The sequence below is a fragment of the Rattus norvegicus genome, chromosome 3 (assembly GCF_036323735.1).
Source record: "Rattus norvegicus strain BN/NHsdMcwi chromosome 3, GRCr8, whole genome shotgun sequence".
NCBI lineage: Eukaryota > Metazoa > Chordata > Mammalia > Rodentia > Muridae > Rattus > Rattus norvegicus.
Window position 1 is genome coordinate 55389133 of NC_086021.1, and position 19938 is coordinate 55409070.

A 19938-nucleotide genomic window follows, 5' to 3' on the forward strand; every position below is an offset into this window, starting at 1 on the left:
GAACTGAAGGGGCTTACAACCCCATAAGAACAGCAATACCAACCAACCAGAGCTCCAAGGGACTAAAACCACCACCCGAAGAGTACACATGAACAGACCCATGACTTCAGCTCCATATGTAGCAGAGGATAGCCTTGTTAGGCACCAATGGGAAGAGAAGCCCTGGGTCCTGCCAAGGCTGGACCCTCCAGTGTAGGGGAAAGTCAGGGTGGGGAGGCAGGAAGGGGTTGGTGGTTGGGTGGGGGGACATCCTCATACAAGAAGGGGGGTTATGACGATAGGAGGTTTATGGATGGGAAACCGGTTTTGTTTTTCATGTCTGGATTGTGTTTTAATCTTAGTAGGTAATTAGGACAAGGGGCTATGAGTCTTGTCTTCTTGTTGATAGTAAATCATAAAGTATACAGGGTCTTATATCAGGGAAATAGAAGAATTTGGAGTGTGTGTGCGTGTGCCTGTACATGTGCATATGCGTGTGCGTGTGTTAGTGCATGCATGTTATATAACCAAAGGTGAAGTGTTCAAACTGGTAAATATCATCTTCAAAATTTCTACCTGAACCATTTCATTCGTAAGGTCTTATACCTTGCATAACACAATCTAATTTATTTTCAGAAGATCTGCTTGCTATGTCCTGTAGGATCCAGAAGTAAAGATGAAGCTCAAAGCAGAGGGAGAAGAAAACCTTCTGGGTAAAATGTACACATTGTATCAAAGTGGAAATGGAGATGGAGAGCCACTGCAGTCACGTGATTTCAGTTCCAGAGCCCGGCATTTGCTGAACAGGTTTTTCTCTTCCATGCAGTTATTTTCACAAATTTTACTTTTTAGTATGTTTGTTGCTAGGTGTCCTTGATTGGAAGTATGCCTATATTGCCATAGTTACCATTTTGAGATTTGTTTCCTATATTCTAATTCATTAGCTCCTTAAACTTAAATGAAGAAACAATGACAATTAGTCTCAAGATTTGTTTTCTTTCCTGGGCAATCATTTTATTGTGATAAAATGTGCTATAATGACCTTGAGCAAGGAAATCTTTTCCTTTGATATTTCACCCGAACAAGCACTTTTTGATTAGGCGTCACTTCATTTTCCAATTTCTCTAAGGAATCTAAACTCCGCTCTTGAAAAAAAAATGCTGAATAATACAAATATCTTCATGTTCTTCTGTGATTGAGGTTTTTTATTTAAAAGACCAGGTTCATAAAATGATCATTATTTTGGCAGTTTATGATTGCAGTGTCTAAATTAATAACGGAAGACCCACAGGCAAAAATCAAGCCCCATCACTTCTCTCTAGCGGTGGCACCTGTCAGCAGGGCTGCGTAGGAAGATGGAGTTTCTTAATCAAAATTTCTATAAATCTTTGATATCTGCTTATTTATTTTCTGTAGAAAAGCAGCCTCTTTGTGTTTGATGTTCTAGAAGCAAGGGACTGTTTCTTTTGCAGTTGATTATAGAAAGAGGTCTCCTCCCAGGGAGCACAGCTGGGTAGATCCTGATGTTTGCCTGTCTCAGGCAAGGAGCTAGAGGAGGAAGAAGAATATTGTGTATTTGTGCTACTGGCAGAGCCTCAAATAATTTGTTCCATTACCCTCCCTTCCAAATGGTAGCTTCAGCAGGTAGCACGATGATAGACAGCATGCAAAACCCCAAGCAAAACACCTCCCAGGGCTTTCCAATTCTGTCTACTAGCTTTGTTGCATGAGTTTTGTTTGCAGATATGTGTCTGCTTCTGCTATGCTGGTGTTTAATCAAGCCACTCATAAGGAGCATCAGCACAGTCTGGTTGTAGTGTTCTACCAAATATTTGAGTAGAAATTAGGTGGTTATTACAGCAAAGAAAAAAGAAAGACCAATGTTTAGAATCTGGCCCCGTTTCAAGAACTATTAAGTTTTATTGGTTCTGGTAATGTGTCAGTCTCTTCAAGGTTATGGGGCTGACGTTTCTTTCCCTTTTATGAGAAGGGAATTAGATTAATTGGTAGGGGATGTTGTTTGGAAGCTCTTGCTTTAAGGGTTGGTTCTGAGTTCATTCCTTGAAAAGAATGAAACTGGCAGGGACTGAGTCAGTTTCCTATTATATCTTTTGGGCTTTTTCAGGCACGTGTGCTTAGTCAAACTACAGGGTTGCCTGACTCTCGTGTAAACGACCAAAGGAAATGTCTGCCTGTAGAAACTGTAAAAGTATTTTATAACATTGTCATTCACAAACTTTTCACACAAGGAAAAACAAGGAGAAAAATCTTGAACAGGGAAACTATTATCTATCTATCTATCTATCTATCTATCTATCTATCTATCTATCTATCTATCTATCCATCTCATATATATAACACATACATGATATATATGTCATACATGTTACATTTAATATGTAATATCTATATATCTATATCTATATCCTGATAACGAACAAGTGGAAGAACTCTTTATCTGGTAGAGGGTCTTACTGTCCCTGCTAGTTCTATTGACCCATGAGGGTTAGTTATACTGTATTTGAAAGAGACGTCACGGTGATGATTCAACCTTCTTAATAGCCTCTCAGACTGGATTGGAATTTTATTCATGTAGACTAATTTAAATGACATCTTTAATAAATTAGCAATCTACATTGTCATTAAACACCTGAGACATTAAAATTAAAACAGCAGCATTCTTTATTTATTATCTGCCCAACACATATTCATTGAGCATCCCTTGAGAGGCAGACATAGGTATTTGTGGAATAAAGGGAGTAAAATTGAAATGGTTTTACTTTCATGAAACTTTCACCTAATGGAGTCTCAGATAATTGAAAGTTTTGTTAATGCCATGCTGTCTATTATAAGTGAAAAGCCTGCGTTCATTCTCAACAGCTCCTGTAGTCACGACCTCTCTCCGTGGGTTGTATACGCTTTTGTTGAATGAATCATGTATGCTCTGTGTTTCTGATTCCCTTGACACAGCATCAATGCTGCCCGAGACAGGGGCCTCTGCTTTTGGTATTCCCTGTGATAAAGTTAGCTTATGAAAAAACAGAGTTTCTGCTGGTGCTTTATTTATCTGACACCTACAGTAAGCAGGTGGAGTAGTATAAATGTGTTCTTGTTCTGGTCCTCAGGAACCTAGAAATTACTGTATATTCCTAATTATGCAAAACTATATCAACCTGGTCTTTTAAAACTTACTATTGCTATTTTACATCTATACACTAGATATTTTTAAAGTGAATCTGGGACTTATTAGTCATATAATCTGTGTAAAGTCTTCCCCCAATGTTTTGATAGTTTGTAAAGCATCAATGGAATTATTGTTCATTTCATTTCCAGATGTTGTTACCATGTAATGCATATGTGGCCATGACCATTAGTGTATAATATATTGTGTGTTTTTGGGTTTCTTCATGGTTATATTTAAAAGACACAAATTATGCACAGTGTATTAAACGTGAGATATCAACTCCGCATGATCAATTTTGAGTGTTAGCCTAATTGGACTGAGAATAGATCAGGACCTCAGTGAGGCACTTGTGTGCATGTGGATGCAGGCATGTCCAGAGAGGATTGCCTCAGGGGAGAGGCATGCTCTGAATGTGGGTGGTATTAAGCAATGAGTGTTGGAGTTAATAAAGAGGGAAGAGGGGAGCCAGCTGAGTTGTGGTTTTTCTCTTTCTACTTTCTGATCAATGAAATGTGAGCAAACAGCCTTGAGCTACACCCATGAATAGGAGCCAGTCCAGATATCCCACCTTCCCTGCCTGTTGCCTGGAACTTGGGCCAAAACAAATCCTTCCCCTCTCAGGTTGCTTTCTGTCAGGTGTTTTGGTCACAGCAATGAGAAGAGTCAACCAATACAAGCCAAGTAAGGAACAAGGGAAAGCACAGATGCAGGAACTTGCAACAGCAGAAGCAGCTACCAAATCCAGATCTAAAGGGTTGAAAGGAATGGAGCCAGTAATTTACCACATCTCTATGCTCAGGCCATCTGGTCTACTTGTTTTATTGACTTTACGACAACTTCTATAAGAATTACTAACATAGAAAGAAAGAGAAGAAAATACCCTGTTTTCTCCCATGTCTCCATTGTTCCTTGTCTACATATCTATGCCAGTTGTCCCTTTAGACCAAATCCAGCCAGAAGCTAACACTCACAAACCTTGGAAAACGGCATTGCAGGGGTCAGGCTCGCTGTGACACAGACAGAAAGGAGGAAGAGCAAGGAATGAATCTGTAAGTACACAGGACAAAGAAGATAAGGACCGGGTAGAGAGGAATCAATGCAAACCATTTTTCACTCACATTCATAGCAACCTCTAGAGGAAGTAAACTGACTACAGATATAAAACAAGCCTGATTTCCTCCAATAAGCTTTTTTCTTTTAAGTTGGAATGAATTTCATTCCCCCACTACTTTAAGTTTATTTAACTTTATTTAACTTCACATATTTTCAGATCAATGTGATGATTTCAATGTATAATCACGAATCATGTTAATTAACTTTGCCTTTTAAAATGTTTATTATTTCCTTCATCAAGGAACCTCTGTCTCCTAGTTTATACTATAAAATGTTTAATAAACTTGTACAATTTAAAGTCACCACATTGTGCCAATCATGGATTCCAAAATAGTCAAGAAGCTCTCAATGATATTTCTTTTCTCATTAAATTTTATATACACATACTTTGCCTGCATGTAAGTGCACTACAGATAAGCCATGCCCCAAAAGGCTAGAAAAGGTATCAGACCCATCTTAGAACTAGTTACAGATGATTGACTACTAATTACAGGTGGTATATTGCCTGCCATAGGAACACTGGGAACTGAACTCTGGTCCTCTTCAAAAAATAGCAAGTGCTCTTAACTACTGAGCCACCTCTCCAACTTTGCTTTCAACATTCTCTCTTTAGGTTATTGTGAAATAAAACTGGAACTTTTACTCATTTCCTCTTTAGCATTTGCTGGATGAATATAAAACCCAGGAGATGGGAGGCCAAGAAGATATCTGAGGGCATAAAGTCACTTACCACTAAGCCTGGCAACCCAGGGTCAATTCCAGGTTCCCATAGAATAGAAGGAAGAAATTGGTTCCTTTCAAATTGTCCTCAGATCTCCACACAGAAGCCATGACATGGTGCCCATGCACACCCACATCTACATACAATAAACAAGTAAACAAACAAGTAAATACATGTGATTAAATTTTTCTTAAAATAAAAGACACAGATCATTCATTACTGGGAGAAATCCTGTGGGTATTTTTCTGAAAATATTAGAGAAGTATTTGGCTAAGTTACTTAAAAATCTACTTAAAATTTGGTGGGTTTTCTCAGTTGATTATTTTACCAGGATAAATCTAGACATTAATACTTATATAAATCTTGTGTTCTTAGATAATTATCACTAAGAGAGATTTAAACAGGGAGAAGTTTTCTGTAAAACAAAAAATGTGGATGAAAATGATTATATTTGTAGGCTTTTTCACACAGTACAACCTGTACAGATTTCTAGATATGTAGAAGATTAGGAATAATTTGCAGACACTATATACAGAAAAAAATAACTCTACTACTTTAGCAAGAAGAGAAAGCATCTACCAAATATTTATTTTATATAGTCTTTTGGTTCTCAATATGAAAATTGAGCATGGAAAACACCATCAAATTCTGTATGAAGCTTTGGAAATAGTACATAGTGTGTGTACTATAGGCCTGTGTGCCTGCTTTGTATCCAGACAGAATCCCAGGGTCTTCCCACTGAATGAAAAGGACTTTCCAGTCACACTTTTGCAAAGAGAATGAAGAACATCTTCCTTCTTCGGGAACAGGCATCTTCTTTACTATAGTAAAATTGGTTTATTTTGTGGCTGGAGGAATAGTTTGGTGGCACAGTACTTCTCCCGGGTTCAATCTACAGTTCTGTACAAAGAAACAAGCAAGACCAAACTTACTCAACCTAATATTACAGCAAACTTTCTATCATGGATCATGTGCAGGATTGTACCATAGCTCTTTGTGTACTCAAGTAGGTAGTAAGAAGTTTGGTTTCTTTAAAGACATAGAAATGTTATAGGAATGTGGTTTTATTTCAATCCATCGTGTGGTATATGGGGCTGCTTCACAGTAGCACATCATTTGCCCCATTCTCTGGCAGGGGCATAGCTTTGCCAGCTTTGGATAATTTTTGCAACTGTATGGCATTTGGAATTCTGGAGACCCTTGAAAGGGTATAAAAATGTTAGAGCCCAGAGAAGAGCTGTAGCCTGTTGTGAGTGCTGCTGTTCATGCTGTTGCTGGCTGCTGGTTGCTGGTTGCTGGCTGCTGGCTGCTGGCTGCTGGCTGCTGGCTGCTGGTTGCTGGTTGCTGGTTGCTGGTTGCTGGTTGTTGGTTGCTGGTTGCTGGCTGCTGGTTGTTGGTTGCTGCCTGCTGGTTGCTGGTTGCTGGTTGCTGGTTGCTGGTTGCTGGTTGCTGGTTGCTGGTTGCTGGTTGTTGGTTGCTGGTTGCTGGTTGCTGGTTGCTGGTTGCTGGTTGCTGGTTGTTGGTTGCTGCCTGCTGGTTGCTGGTTGCTGGTTGCTGGTTGCTGGTTGCTGGCTGCTGGTTGCTGGTTGCTGGTTGCTGGTTGCTGGTTGCTGGTTGTTGGTTGCTGGTTGCTGGTTGCTGGTTGCTGGTTGCTGGTTGCTGGTTGCTGGTTGCTGGTTGTTGGTTGCTTGTTGCTGGTTGGTTGCTGGTTGCTGGTTGCTAGGTCGACCTCTTCTGACAAGGAAGATCAAAATTATACCAGGGAATTTGGTGCTCTTAATCAGCAGGTTGTAGTTTAATGATATCAATGACTGCTTTTCCATTTAGCCTTCTTTCCCTCCTACCTAGTGTTGGGGTAGGGGTGAAGGGGATAAGGTTGGAATGGGTGGTAGAAATAAGAACCCACTAAGTACCCAAAACTCTAGTTATGCAAATACATGTAAGCATGTATACATGTAAACAAACTAATAATAACAATGAAAACAATAATGTTACCTGATTTGAAGCAGAAGTTAGAAATTTTGTTATTGTTTTGCAACAGGAAATTATTCTTGTTATTCCAAGGAATGTCAGCTTGTTAAGTACAATTAGCTTGTGTTATGAAGTAATGACATCCATGTGTATCTCATAATGTTGCTATGATTGTTATGTTTGTAAAGAATTCAGGTTAGAGGTTGGCTCATAGTAAATGCTAAAGAATTGCTTAATGAGTAAACAAACATCAGTAATTCTGTTCTGCTTTTGTCACATGAATTCTAATGTTCATGTGAGACATTACAGTATTTTTTTTCTGTATGATTCCCACTTCTCTTTCTTTCACACTGAATCCTGTAACATTCAAATTGTGCCTTTCAACATCTCTCTCGACAGTTCCTGTTTGTACCAGCCTCACCTTTAAACCCTGTTGAGCATCTGCACAAATGCACCATCTAATGTAGATTCTTCTTACTATGGGCTCTTAGCCAGGAGGAAGGCATTAGAATACTGACATTTCTAGGTCCATCTCTTAGATTTTACAGGAAGGGACTCCTGTATAGAACCAAAATACGCTCGTTTTAAGCAAGCTCCCCAACAAGGCAGATATAAGTCCCTAATCAAGAAATATTGATCAAAATGGTCTCTTCTTTGGGTATGGAAAGATGTGTGAGTAAATATTAAGAAATATTGTAGCCTCTTAATCAGTGCTAGCACCAGCACCCATGGGGCCACATGGCACTCTATCTCAGTGACTCTATGCTGCATTCAAGTACTCTCTGACCCAGGTGGTCCACAAGCTGTTCCAGCATGGCACCTTGTCATAATGGTCTCTAGTGTTAGTTCTGGTACTCATGGGGCCAAATGAAACTAACTATAATTTATCTCTCATTAGTATCTCTTCCACTGGCTCTCTGCCAGCCTTGAATTCTCTGGTTCCAACTACACTGTAAAATCAGGGCTCTAGAAATCCAGCATGGGCTGCCCTATCACGGCTCCCTGACATAGACTCTGCCCACACTCCCAACAACCCAGTGAAACCATTCAATAAACTGTAATTTATCATTCAGATTTATATGTTAAATTCTCAGTCCACAATACAACCACACGATAAACTTACAATCAGTTGATAAGGATATAAACTGCCCACATACATAAGATAAATTTGCCTACAGAAATCCAGTCCTTAAGAAATATACATAACTACCTTGGCAATTCAGGACCACCCGGTTCTGCGTCATCCTTCTCCATCTCCATCTTGGTTCTCCTCCTCCTTCCCTTTCTCTCTAGCTTTACAAAAGCTTTGTCCCTGCCTTGTTATTTTACAGTCCAACCATGGCCTTCACCTAACTTGTGCCAGTCCTCACTTGCATATAGACATCAACCTACAGAAAAACCTTGATCAACAAAGCTGTAGACTTTTTGTATTCTTGTATTTTTCCCTGTGCTGATACAATTATGACTGCTACTGAATAATATTTCTATTTTTACTGCAAGAGCTCTGGGTATGGTTTAGGATGTGTAACAAGGAGCTGGGAAGGACAAAGAGAATTATGCAGGGATAGTTCACCTAGTGTCAGCTATACTGTGTCATGGATGGCTACAAATTCACCTTTGGACATGTTTCTGGAGCCAGCACAGACACCATCCCTTCTGAAGGTAGCTACATTTAGGCAACTGCATTCCCTTAAATGTTTCAAATGTCAGTTAACTGTTTGCTGGAGTTACCTAATCCTCTGCAATGTGATGTGCAGCTCACTCATGAATCTGTGGACTTAAATCTCTTCTGACACTGAGCCTTCTCCTGGGGCCAATAGGAGAGAGACAGTGCAAACTTTCTCATGGCAACAGCAGAAGACAAAGTGATATCAGAGTTGTGGAAGTCCATGTATTGTGTCAGTCACACAAAGGAAGAAGCCCATTGAAGAGGGAAGGACCTCTACATTATATGACAAAAGTTATAAATACAGGTGGGTGAAAATAATTGATGTTGTTTCTCCCAAAGAGTGATGATAGGGCTCTTTATAATATCACATTTCTGTACACATCCTGTTGTGATTTGAATAGGTTTGGCCTCCAGACACTCATGGATTTGAATGCTTGACCCATGAGGAATGGCACTATTAGAAGGTGTGGCCTTCTTAGAGGAAGTATATCACTGTGCAGGTGAGCTTTGAGATCTTCTATGCTTAAGCTCTGTTCAGTGTGGAATTTGTGTTTCCTCCTAACTGCCTGCAGAAGAAAGTCTCCTCCTGCCTGCCTTCAGATGAAGATGTAGAACACTTCAGCATCTTCCTCCAGCAGCATGTCTGCCTGTGTGATGCCGTGCTTCCCACCATGATGATAATAGACTTTTAACTCTAAAACTGCAAGCCAGCCCTAATTAAATATTTGTCTTTATAAGAGTTGCCTTGGTTATGTGTCTATTCACAGCAATAAAACACTAAGACAGATTCCATTCTGAAATTTCATTGAGGGTCAGTTCTTTGTGTATATCATGTAGGGTTTCTTTAAAGCAAATAACCTTACAACTGAGTAAGCAAACAATGTCCTTTGTTCAGAACAGGGAGTGTTACACATAAAACACACATGAATGCCATTTCGTACACCGTGGAATAAAAAAAACAAACAAACCTTGCATTTCACAGACTTCCTGTCACTCAGATAATGGGCCACACTTCATTTAACAAAAACATCAAATGCAGAAAACAAGATATTGGCTGTTTGATATGCCTATCTGTTACTTGAATGAGGTTTGAGAAATTGTTAACATGATGTGATTGAATCTATGAAACTAGACCAAGAACCATGACCGAGAAATGATAAAGATGCCACAGACTTGCTTTGCGGTGGTAGAGCATCTAGTTATCACCGATGATATGACCACTGGCTTCATCTCTATTAAGCAAAGCGTTGCTTAGTGAACTGTCAATCAGCAACCCAACTTAGAAAAGCTAAAGATACATTGTGGGGATGAAAAAGAATTGTTGCCAGTGTCCTCAGTTCCTGGGAAAGCCATGCCATGACTTTGTTGATAATATTACCCACCACGACCAACTATAAATATATAAATACATCCATCCATACAACACACATACAAACACACACATTCCTCATCAAAATATCGGATATCTTCTTATAGTGGTTTTTTTTTTTATTAACTTGAGTATTTCTTATTTACATTTCGAGTGTTATTCCCTTTCCCGGTTTCCGGGCAAACATCCCCCGAATCCCTCCCCCTCCCCTCCTTTCTGGGTGTTCCCCTCCCCATCCTCCCCCCATTGCCGCCCTCCCCCCAACAATCTAGTTCACTGGGGGTTCAGTCTTAGCAGGACCCAGGGCTTCCCCTTCCACTGGTGCTCTTACTAGGATATTCATTGCTACCTATGGGGTCAGAGTCCAGGGTCAGTCCATGTATAGTCTTTAGGTAGTGGCTTAGTCCCTGGAAGCTCTGGTTGCTTGGCATTGTTGTACATATGGGGTCTCGAGCCCCTTCAAGCTCTTCCAGTTCTTTCTCTGATTCCTTCAACGGGGGTCCTATTCTCAGTTCAGTGGTTTGCTGCTGGCATTCGCCTCTGTATTTGATGAAATCTGGCTGTGTCTCTCAGGGGCGATCTACATCCGGCTCCTGTCAGCCTGCACTTCTTTGCTTCATCCATCTTGTCTAGTTGGATGGATGTATATGTATGGGCCACATGTGGGGCAGGCTCTGAATGGGTGTTCCTTCAGTCTCTGTTTTAATCTTTGCCTCTCTATTCCCTGCCAAGGGTATTCTTGTTCCCCTCTTAAAGAAGGAGTGAAGCATTCACATTTTGATCATCCGTCTTGAGTTTCATTTGTTCTAGGCATCTAGGGTAATTCAAGCATTTGGGCTAATAGCCACTTATCAATGAGTGCATACCATATATGTCTTTCTGTGATTGGGTTAGCTCATTCAGGATGATATTTTCTAGTTCCAACCATTTGCCTACGAATTTCATAAAGTCATTGTTTTTGATAGCTGAGTAATATTCCATTGTGTAGATGTACCACATTTTCTGTATCCATTCCTCTGTTGAAGGGCATGTGGGTTTTTTTCAGCTTCTGGCTATTATAAATAAGGCTGCGATGAACATAGTGGAGCACGTGACTTTTTTATATGTTGGGGCATCTTTTGGGTATATGCCCAAGAGAGGTGTCGCTGGATCCTCAGGCAGTTCAATGTCCAATTTTCTGAGGAACCTCCAGACTGAATTCCAGAATGGTTGTACCAGTCCGCAATCCCACCAACAATGGAGGAGTGTTCCTCTTTCTCCACATCCTCGCCAGCATCTGCTGTCACCTGAGTTTTTGATCTTAGCCATTCTCACTGGTGTGAGGTGAAATCTCAGGGTTGTTTTGATTTGCATTTCCCTTATGACTAAAGATGTTGAACATTTCTTTAGGTGTTTCTCAGCCATTCAGCATTCCTCAGCTGTGAATTCTTTGTTTAGCTATGAACCCCATTTTTTAATAGGGTTATTTGTCTCCCTGCAGTCTAACTTCTTGAGTTCTTTGTATATTTTGGATATAAGGCCTCTATCTGTTGTAGGATTGGTAAAGATCTTTTCCCAATCTGTCGGTTGCCGTTTTGTCCTAACCACAGTGTCCTTTGCCTTACAGAAGCTTTGCAGTTATATGAGATCCCATTTGTCGATTCTTGATTTTAGAGCATAAGCCATTGGTGTTTTGTTCAGGAAATTTTTTCCAGTGCCCATGTGTTCCAGGTGCTTCCGTAGTTTTTCTTCTATTAGTTTGAGTGTATCTGGTTTGAGGTCCTTTATCCACTTGGACTTAAGCTTTGTACAGGGTGATAAGCATGGATCGATCTGCATTCTTCTACATGTTGACCTCCAGTTGAACCAGCACCATTTGCTGAAAATGCTATCTTTTTTCCATTGGATGGTTTTGGCTCCTTTGTCAAAAATCAAGTGACCATAGGTGTGTGGGTTCATTTCTGGGTCTTCAATTCTGTTCCATTGGTCTATCTGTCTCTGTACCAATACCATGCAGTTTTTATCACTATTGCTCTGTAATACTACTTGAGTTCAGGGATAGTGATTCCCCCTGAAGTCCTTTTATTGTTGAGGATAGTTTTAGCTATCCTGGGTTTTTTGTTATTCCAGATGAATTTGAAAATTGTTCTGTCTAACTCTTTGAAGAATTGGATTGGTATTTTGATGGGGATTGCATTGAATCTGTAGATCACTTTTGGTAAAATGGCCATTTTTACTATATTAATCCTGCCAATCCATGAGCGTGGGAGATCTTTCCATCTTCTGAGGTCTTCTTCAATTTCTTTCTTCAGAGTCTTGAAGTTCTTATTGTACAAATCTTTTACTTGCTTGGTTAAAGTCACACCGAGGTACTTTATATTATTTGGGTCTATTATGAAGGGTGCCGTTTCCCTAATTTCTTTCTCGGCTTGTTTCTCTTTTGTGTAGAGGAAGGCTACTGATTTATTTGAGTTAATTTTATACCCAGCCACTTCTCTGAAGTTGTTTATCAGCTTTAGTAGTTCTCTGGTGGAACTTTTGGGATCACTTAAATATACTATCATATCATCTGCAAATAGTGATATTTTGACTTCTTCTTTTCTGATCTGTATCCTCTTGACCTCCTTTTGTTGTCTGATTGCTCTGGCTAGAACTTCAAGAACTATATTGAATAAGTAGGGAGAGAGTGGGCAGCCTTGTCTAGTCCCTGATTTACTGGGATTGCTTCAAGTTTCTCTCCATTTAGTTTAATGTTAGCAACTGGTTTGCTGTATATGGCTTTTACTATGTTTAGGTATGGGCCTTGAATTCCTATTTTTTCCAGGACTTTTATCTTGGAGGGGTGTTGAATTTGGTCAAATGCTTTCTCAGCATCTAATGAAATGATCATGTGGTTTTGTTCTTTCAGTTTGTTTATATAATGGATCACGTTGATGGTTTTCCATATATTAAACCATCCCTGCATGCCTGGGATGAAGCCTACTTGATCATGGTGGATGATTGTTTTGATGTGCTCTTGGATTCAGTTTGCCAGAATTTTATTGAGTATTTTTGCGTCGATATTCATAAGGGAAATTGGTCTGAAGTTCTCTTTCTTTGTTGGGTCTTTGAGTGGTCTAGGTATAAGAGTAATTGTGGCTTCATAGAAGGAATTCGGTAGTGCTCCATCTGTTTCAATTTTGTGGAATAGTTTGGATAATATTGGTATGAGGTCTTCTATGAAGGTCTGATAGAATTCTGCACTAAACCCATCTGGACCTGGGCTCTTTTTGGTTGGGAGACCTTTAATGCCTGCTTCTATTTCCTTAGGAGTTATGGGGTTGTTTAACTGGTTTATCTGTTCCTGATTTAACTTCCGTACCTGGTATCTGTCTAGGAAATTGTCCATTTCCTGCAGATTTTCAAGTTTTGTTGAATATAGGCTTTTATAGTAAGATCTGATGATTTTTTGAATTTCCTCTGAATCTGTAGTTATGTCTCCCTTTTCATTTCTGATTTTGTTAATTTGGACATACTCTCTGTGTCCTCTCGTTATTCTGGCTAAGGGTTTATCTATCTTGTTGATTTTCTCAAAGAACCGACTTTTGGTTCTGTTGATTCTTTCTATGGTCCTTTTGGTTTCTACTTGGTTGATTTCAGCTCTGAGTTTGATTATTTCCTGCCTTCTACTCCTCCTGGGTGTATTTGCTTCTTTTTGTTCTAGAGCTTTTAGGTGTGCTGTCAAGCTGCTGACATATGCTCTTTCCTGTTTCTTTCTGCAGGCACTCAGCGCTATGAGTTTTCCTCTTAGCACAGCTTTCATTGTGTCCCATAAGTTTGGGTATGTTGTACCTTCATTTTCATTAAATTCTAAAAAGTCTTTAATTTCTTTCTTTATTTCTTCCTTGACCAGGTTGTCATCCAGTAGAGCATTGTTCAATTTCCACGTATATGTGGGCATTCTTTCCTTATTGTTATTGAAGACCAGTTTTAGGCCATGGTGGTCCGATAGCACGCATGGGATTATTTCTATCTTTCTGTACCTGTTGAGGCCCGTTTTTTGGCCAATTATATAGTCAATTTTGGAGAAAGTACCATGAGAAGCTGAGAAGAAGGTATATCCTTTTGCTTTAGGATAGAATGTTCTATAAATATCTGTTAAGTCCATTTGGTTCATGACTTCTCTTAGTCTGTCTATGTCTCTGTTTAATTTCTGTTTCCATGATCTGTCCATTGATGAGAGTGGGGTGTTGAAATCTCCTACTATTAATGTCTGAGGTACAATGTGTGTTTTGAGCTTTAGTAAGGTTTCTTTTACATATGTAGGTGCCCTTGTATTTGGGGCATAGATATTTAGGATTGAGAGTTCATCTTGGTGGATTTTTCCTTTGATGAATATGAAGTGTCCTTCCTTATCTTTTTTGATGAATTTTAGTTGAAAATTGATTTTATTTGATATTAGAATGGCTACTCCAGCTTGCTTCTTCCGACCATTTGCTTGGAAAGTTGTTTTCCAGCCTTTCACTCTGAGGTAGTGTCTGTCTTTGTGTCTGAGATGTGTTTCCTGTAGGCAGCAGAATGCAGGGTCCTCGTTGCGTATCCAGTTTGTTAATCTATGTCTTTTTATTGGGGAGTTGAGGCCATTGATGTTGAGAGATATTAAGGAATAGTGATTATTGATTCCTGTTATATTCATATTTGGATATGAGGTTATGTTTGTGTGCTTTTCTTCTCTTTGTTTTGTTGCCAAGACAATTAGTTTCTTGCTTCTTCTAGGGTATAGCTTGCCTCCTTATGTTGGGCTTTACCATTTATTATCCTTTGTAGTGCTGGATTTTAGAAAGATATTGTGTAAATTTGGTTTTGTCCTGGAATATCTTGGTTTCTCCATCTATGTTAATTGAGAGTTTTGCAGGATACAGTAACCTGGGCTGGCATTTGTGTTCTCTTAGGGTCTGTATGACATCTGTCCAGGATCTTCTGGCTTCATAGTTTCTGGCGAAAAAGTCTGGTGTGATTCTAATAGGTCTGCCTTTATATGTTACTTGACCTTTTTCCCTTACTGCTTTTAATATTCTTTCTTTATTTTGTGCTTTTGGTGTTTTGACTATTATGTGACGGGAGGTGTTTCTTTTGTGGTCCAATCTATTTGGAGTTCTGTAGGCTTCTTGTATGCCTATGGGTATCTCTTTTTCTAGGTTAGGGAAGTTTTCTTCTATGATTTTGTTGAAGATATTTACTGGTCCTTTGAGCTGGGAGTCTTCACTCTCTTCTATACCTATTATCCTTAGGTTTGATCTTCTCATTGAATCCTGGATTTCCTGTATGTTTTGGACCAGTAGCCTTTTCTGCTTTACATTATCTTTGACAGTTGAGTCAATGATTTCTATGGAATCTTCTGCTCCTGAGATTCTCTCTTCCATCTCTTGTATTCTGTTGGTGAAGCTTGTATCTACAGCTCCTTGTCTCTTCTTTTGGTTTTCTATATCCAGGGTTGTTTTCATGTGTTCTTTCTTGATTGCTTCTATTTCCATTTTTAATTCCTTCAACTGTTTGATTGTGTTTTCCTGGAATTCTTTCAGGGATTTTTGTGTCTCCTCTCTATGGGTTTCTACTTGTTTATTTATGTTTTCCTGGAATTCTTTCAGGGATTTTTGTGATTCCTCTCTGTAAGCTTCTACTTGTTTATGAATGTTTTCCTGTCTTTCTCTAAGGGAGTTCTTCACGTCTTTCTTGAAGTCCTCCAGCATCATGATCAAATATGATTTTGAAACTAGATCTTGCTTTTCTCGTTTGTTTGGATATTCCGTGTTTGCTTTGGTGGGAGAATTGGGCTCCGATGATGCCATGTAGTCTTGGTTTCTGTTGCTTGGGTTCCTGTGCTTGCCTCTCGCCATCAGATTATCTCTAGTGTTACTTTGTTCTGCTATTTCTGACAGTGGCTAGACTGTCCTATAAGCCTGTGTGTCTGGAGTTCTGTAGACCTGTTTTCCTGTTTTCTTTCAGCCAGTTATGGGGACAGAGTGTACTGCTTTCGGGCATGTAGTTTTTCCTATCTACAGGTCTTCCGCTGTTCCTGTGGGCCTGTGTCTGGAGTTGACCAGGCAGGTCACTTGCAGCAGAAAAGTTGGTATTACCTGTGGTCCCAAGGCTCATGTTTGCTCGTGGGGTGCTGCCTATGAGCTCTCTGCGGCGGCAGCAACCAGGAAGATCTGTGCCGCCTTTTCCGGTAGCTTCAGTGCACCAGGGTTCCAGATGGCATTTGGTGTTTTCCTCTGGCATCAGAGATGTGTGCAGAGTGCAGTCTCTTCTGGTTTCCCAGGCGTGTCTGCCTCTCTGAAGGTTTAGCTCTCTCTCCCACGGGATTTGGGTGCAGAGAACTGTTTATCCGGTCTGTCCCTTCATGTTCTGGCGGTGTCTCAGACGCAGCGGTCCTGCTGCTCCTGGGCCCTCCTCTACGGGAACCCAGAGGCCATATACAGTTTCCTTTTGGGCCAGGGATGTGGGCAGGGGTGGGCAGTGTTGGTGGCCTCTTCCGCTCTGCAGCCTCAAGAGTGCCCACCTGACCAGGCGGTGAGGTCTCTCTCCCACGGGGTTTGGGAGCAGAGTGCTGCTGCGGGCCAGGATCCGCGGGTTTGGGAGTCCCGGTAAACACCGGAAGTGCCCGGTCCTAGAGGAATTTTGACTCTGTGTGTCCTGAGTTCACCAGGCAGGTCTCTTGCAGCAGGAAAGTTGGTCTTACATGTGGTCCCGAGGCTCAAGTTTGCTCGTGGGGTGTTGCCTATGAGCTCTCCGCGGCGGCAGCAACCAGGAAGATCTCTTATAGTGTTTTTAGAATGGGTACTATAGTTCACATACTCAGAAAGATTCATGTACATTGTTTCATCTTTTTAACTTACAACTATAGAATATACTTTATTGCACTGGTGCTGGATCTGATATACAAATATTTGTAAACTACTCTAAGAGAGATAGCTTTACAGTCTTGCTTCATCTTAACTCTGCTATGAGATTTTAGGTAAATCACACAATCACCAAATATTCTTATAAAAGAAAAATATATGAATAAACAGAAGTGGTACTTGAGTATATAGCCAAGAAATAGATAATGAGCCAGAGACAAATGGAGTCCGCCGGATAGTTGCCATCATTCTTGAATGTCTGAGGAAATGGGGACCCAGATCCATGGGTGTACAAGTTGCTCACAGAGTATTTACATATACTGCACATGTTCTTTTATATACCTCATTCCTGAACCCTTCAACCTCTAGATGTATAGCCATTGATAGAATGTAAAATCCTTCTTCAAAGATTAATTTTTTCCTGTGTGTCATGTGTGCTGCAGGGAAGCAAGAACAAGGCACTGGATTTCCTGGAGCTGGAATTATAGGTGATTCTAAGCTGCCTGGCTGTGTACTGGGATCTGAATTCTTGTTCTCTGTAAGTACAAGTAAGGGCTTTACCGCAGAGCCAGCTCTCCAGAGTCACAGTGCAGGTGTTCTGTAAACAGTTGTCTATGCTGTGTTTGGGGAATAGTGAGAAGAAAAGTCTGTACTTTTATCCACACAGATTTTATATATATATATATTTTTTCCCTTGAAGGTTTTCAATCTGCCATTGGTTTAATCTCAACGAGGGACTCACAGACATGAGGGCTTACTTGTCAGTTGTATAGGATCTGGCAGATTTGCCTTTTATTAAAGGTGTTGGCATTGTCTTGCTTGTGTTCATTTCTAATGGGAAGGGCTTTTGCTTCTAGGATAAAGGAATCACCAGGAATTTTGGAGACATAGCCCGAGGTGTGACCTCATATAGTAGTTCTGCAGTGCTTACCAGCTTGCAGCGACCTTTCCTTCACAAATGCACAACTAAAGAGGATAAGTTGAGATGTTAATCTGGTGAAAAGTTTCTTCTGAGATTTTGTAATTGCTAGAGAAGAGAGAAGATGGGGACTTTCTCTGAGAAGTTCAGATATTTTAAAAGTTTGAGTATGTGATTAAAAAGGAGCAGGAAAGGGGGTTGGTTTTCCTAGTAAGTGAAAAATATGACAGCCCTCCATTGCATTAAGAACCCCGTGCCTCTTGAACAAATACTATTGTGTGCCCACCTCATCTCTAGGCAACACATCCCTAGCAGGAGCAGCCTGCTAGAAAGCCAGGGTCTGTAGGAGAATGCTGGTCAGAAGCCTGACTCTCCTTGCACTAATGGAGAATGCTTTGGAACTAACATTGCGATTTCTCTTTTAGTCAGAATGAAGAACTAGTAGATTAGGAATTTGGTTCCCTTAACGATCCTTTGCTGGAATGGTGTAGCTGAGAAGTTTTAGCAGGTATTGGGCAAACTCAGGTAGATTTAGGGCATTCTACAATTCAACACTTCGTCAGGATCCTGTGGCAGAACATAGCCTGATTCTTCCCTTCATGGGACCACCCCACTTTGCCTTTGAGGAAGGGCAGTTGACAATGGCTATTAAGGCAATAATAGAAAATGAATTATTTCAAAATATTGTCATCAACAGATTCTGTGTCTTTATGTTGCACAAATATCACAGTGTATAAATACTTTATAAGCAGGTGTGATCTTGATGTTTAAGTAAATTAATTTTAAACTTCCTTTGAGGGCAGTCATGGGACAAGCTCAGATTGGATGGAGCTCTGTAATTTTAAGCATTTGAAAGTTAAAAATTTGATGCAAATGTTGTCTTGGAGTGGAGAACGAAAGACAGATCTATTCTTTAAATGGCAAAAAGGAGAGAGAATAGGAAGTGGATAACTAGCCTAGCCAGATGCAGTAGCACATGCCTGAGATGTACAAGTCCAAGGCCAGTCTGGGCTACACAGGAGGTTCCAGACCAGGGTTCTCTCTCAGTGAACAAAGAAACAAGCAACCAAAAAAGAAAGTGATAACTAATGCCTACATCCCTAATCCAAAGCAAATGTGTGACTGGGTATTTATTAACATATTCCCCAGGAGAAGAGAATATACAGGTTTCTCAAGGGCCAGTATTCCGGGCGATTTACATAAAGCAGTGGAAACAAAGGAAACATTGTGAATGGAGGTGAAGTGGGGGTACCATCCAGCAGCCATGGCTTGCTGTACTTGTATTGTCTCCCCCATTTAACCCCAACAGCCATTTCTTTGTCTGTAGGATGTAGTAACCAGGATCGTTCCAGTTATCTGTTTGCTGGAAAGTTTTGTATCAACTGGACACAAGATAGAGTTATTTTGGAAGACAGAACTGCAATTGAAAAAATGACCTACCAGGCTGGCCTGTGGACATGCCTGTGGTGCATTTTCCTGGTTGATGATTCATGTGAAAGCCCCTCACCCATCCCCACTGACTGTGGGAAACCTCCAACTTCCTGCTGCAGGTAGTCCCAGGTTATAGGAAAGCAAACTGAGTGTGTCACGAAGACCTAGCCAGTAAGCAGTGTTCTGACAAGTCCTTGACTTCAGTTCCTGCCTCCAGGTTCCTTTCCTGAGTTTCTGGCCTGTCTTCCCTGGATGACAGACTACAAGCTGTTACAAACCCTGTTCTCCAAAGAAACTTTTGAGAAGGCTAGGCCAATTCCATGACAGACTTCAAATTGACAGTTAAGGAGACTAGGTCTAAAAACTGAGAAAATCCACACAAGTCAATTACTAATAGAAAGAAAAAAACAACAACAAACAAACAAACAAAACAAAAAACAAAAAACAAAAAAACCCAGGCTCTAGCCTTCACACCCAGGTAATGGAATGCCCTAGCCACTGGCCTGAGACAAGGACAATGGGTTAGCAGCAGTTTCTAGACTTCCTCAGCTACTTCCTCAGTAACTGTTCCAAGATCTCCCCATCAAGTTTCCAGTCCCCACAGCCCCGTAATGGAATATCAGTAGAGATGGACCCGACAGATTAACACAGAAGCCACATACCCTAGAATTCCCTAATGTGCTTTAAATCAGGCCTGCAAGCTCACTTGCTTGTCTCTATCT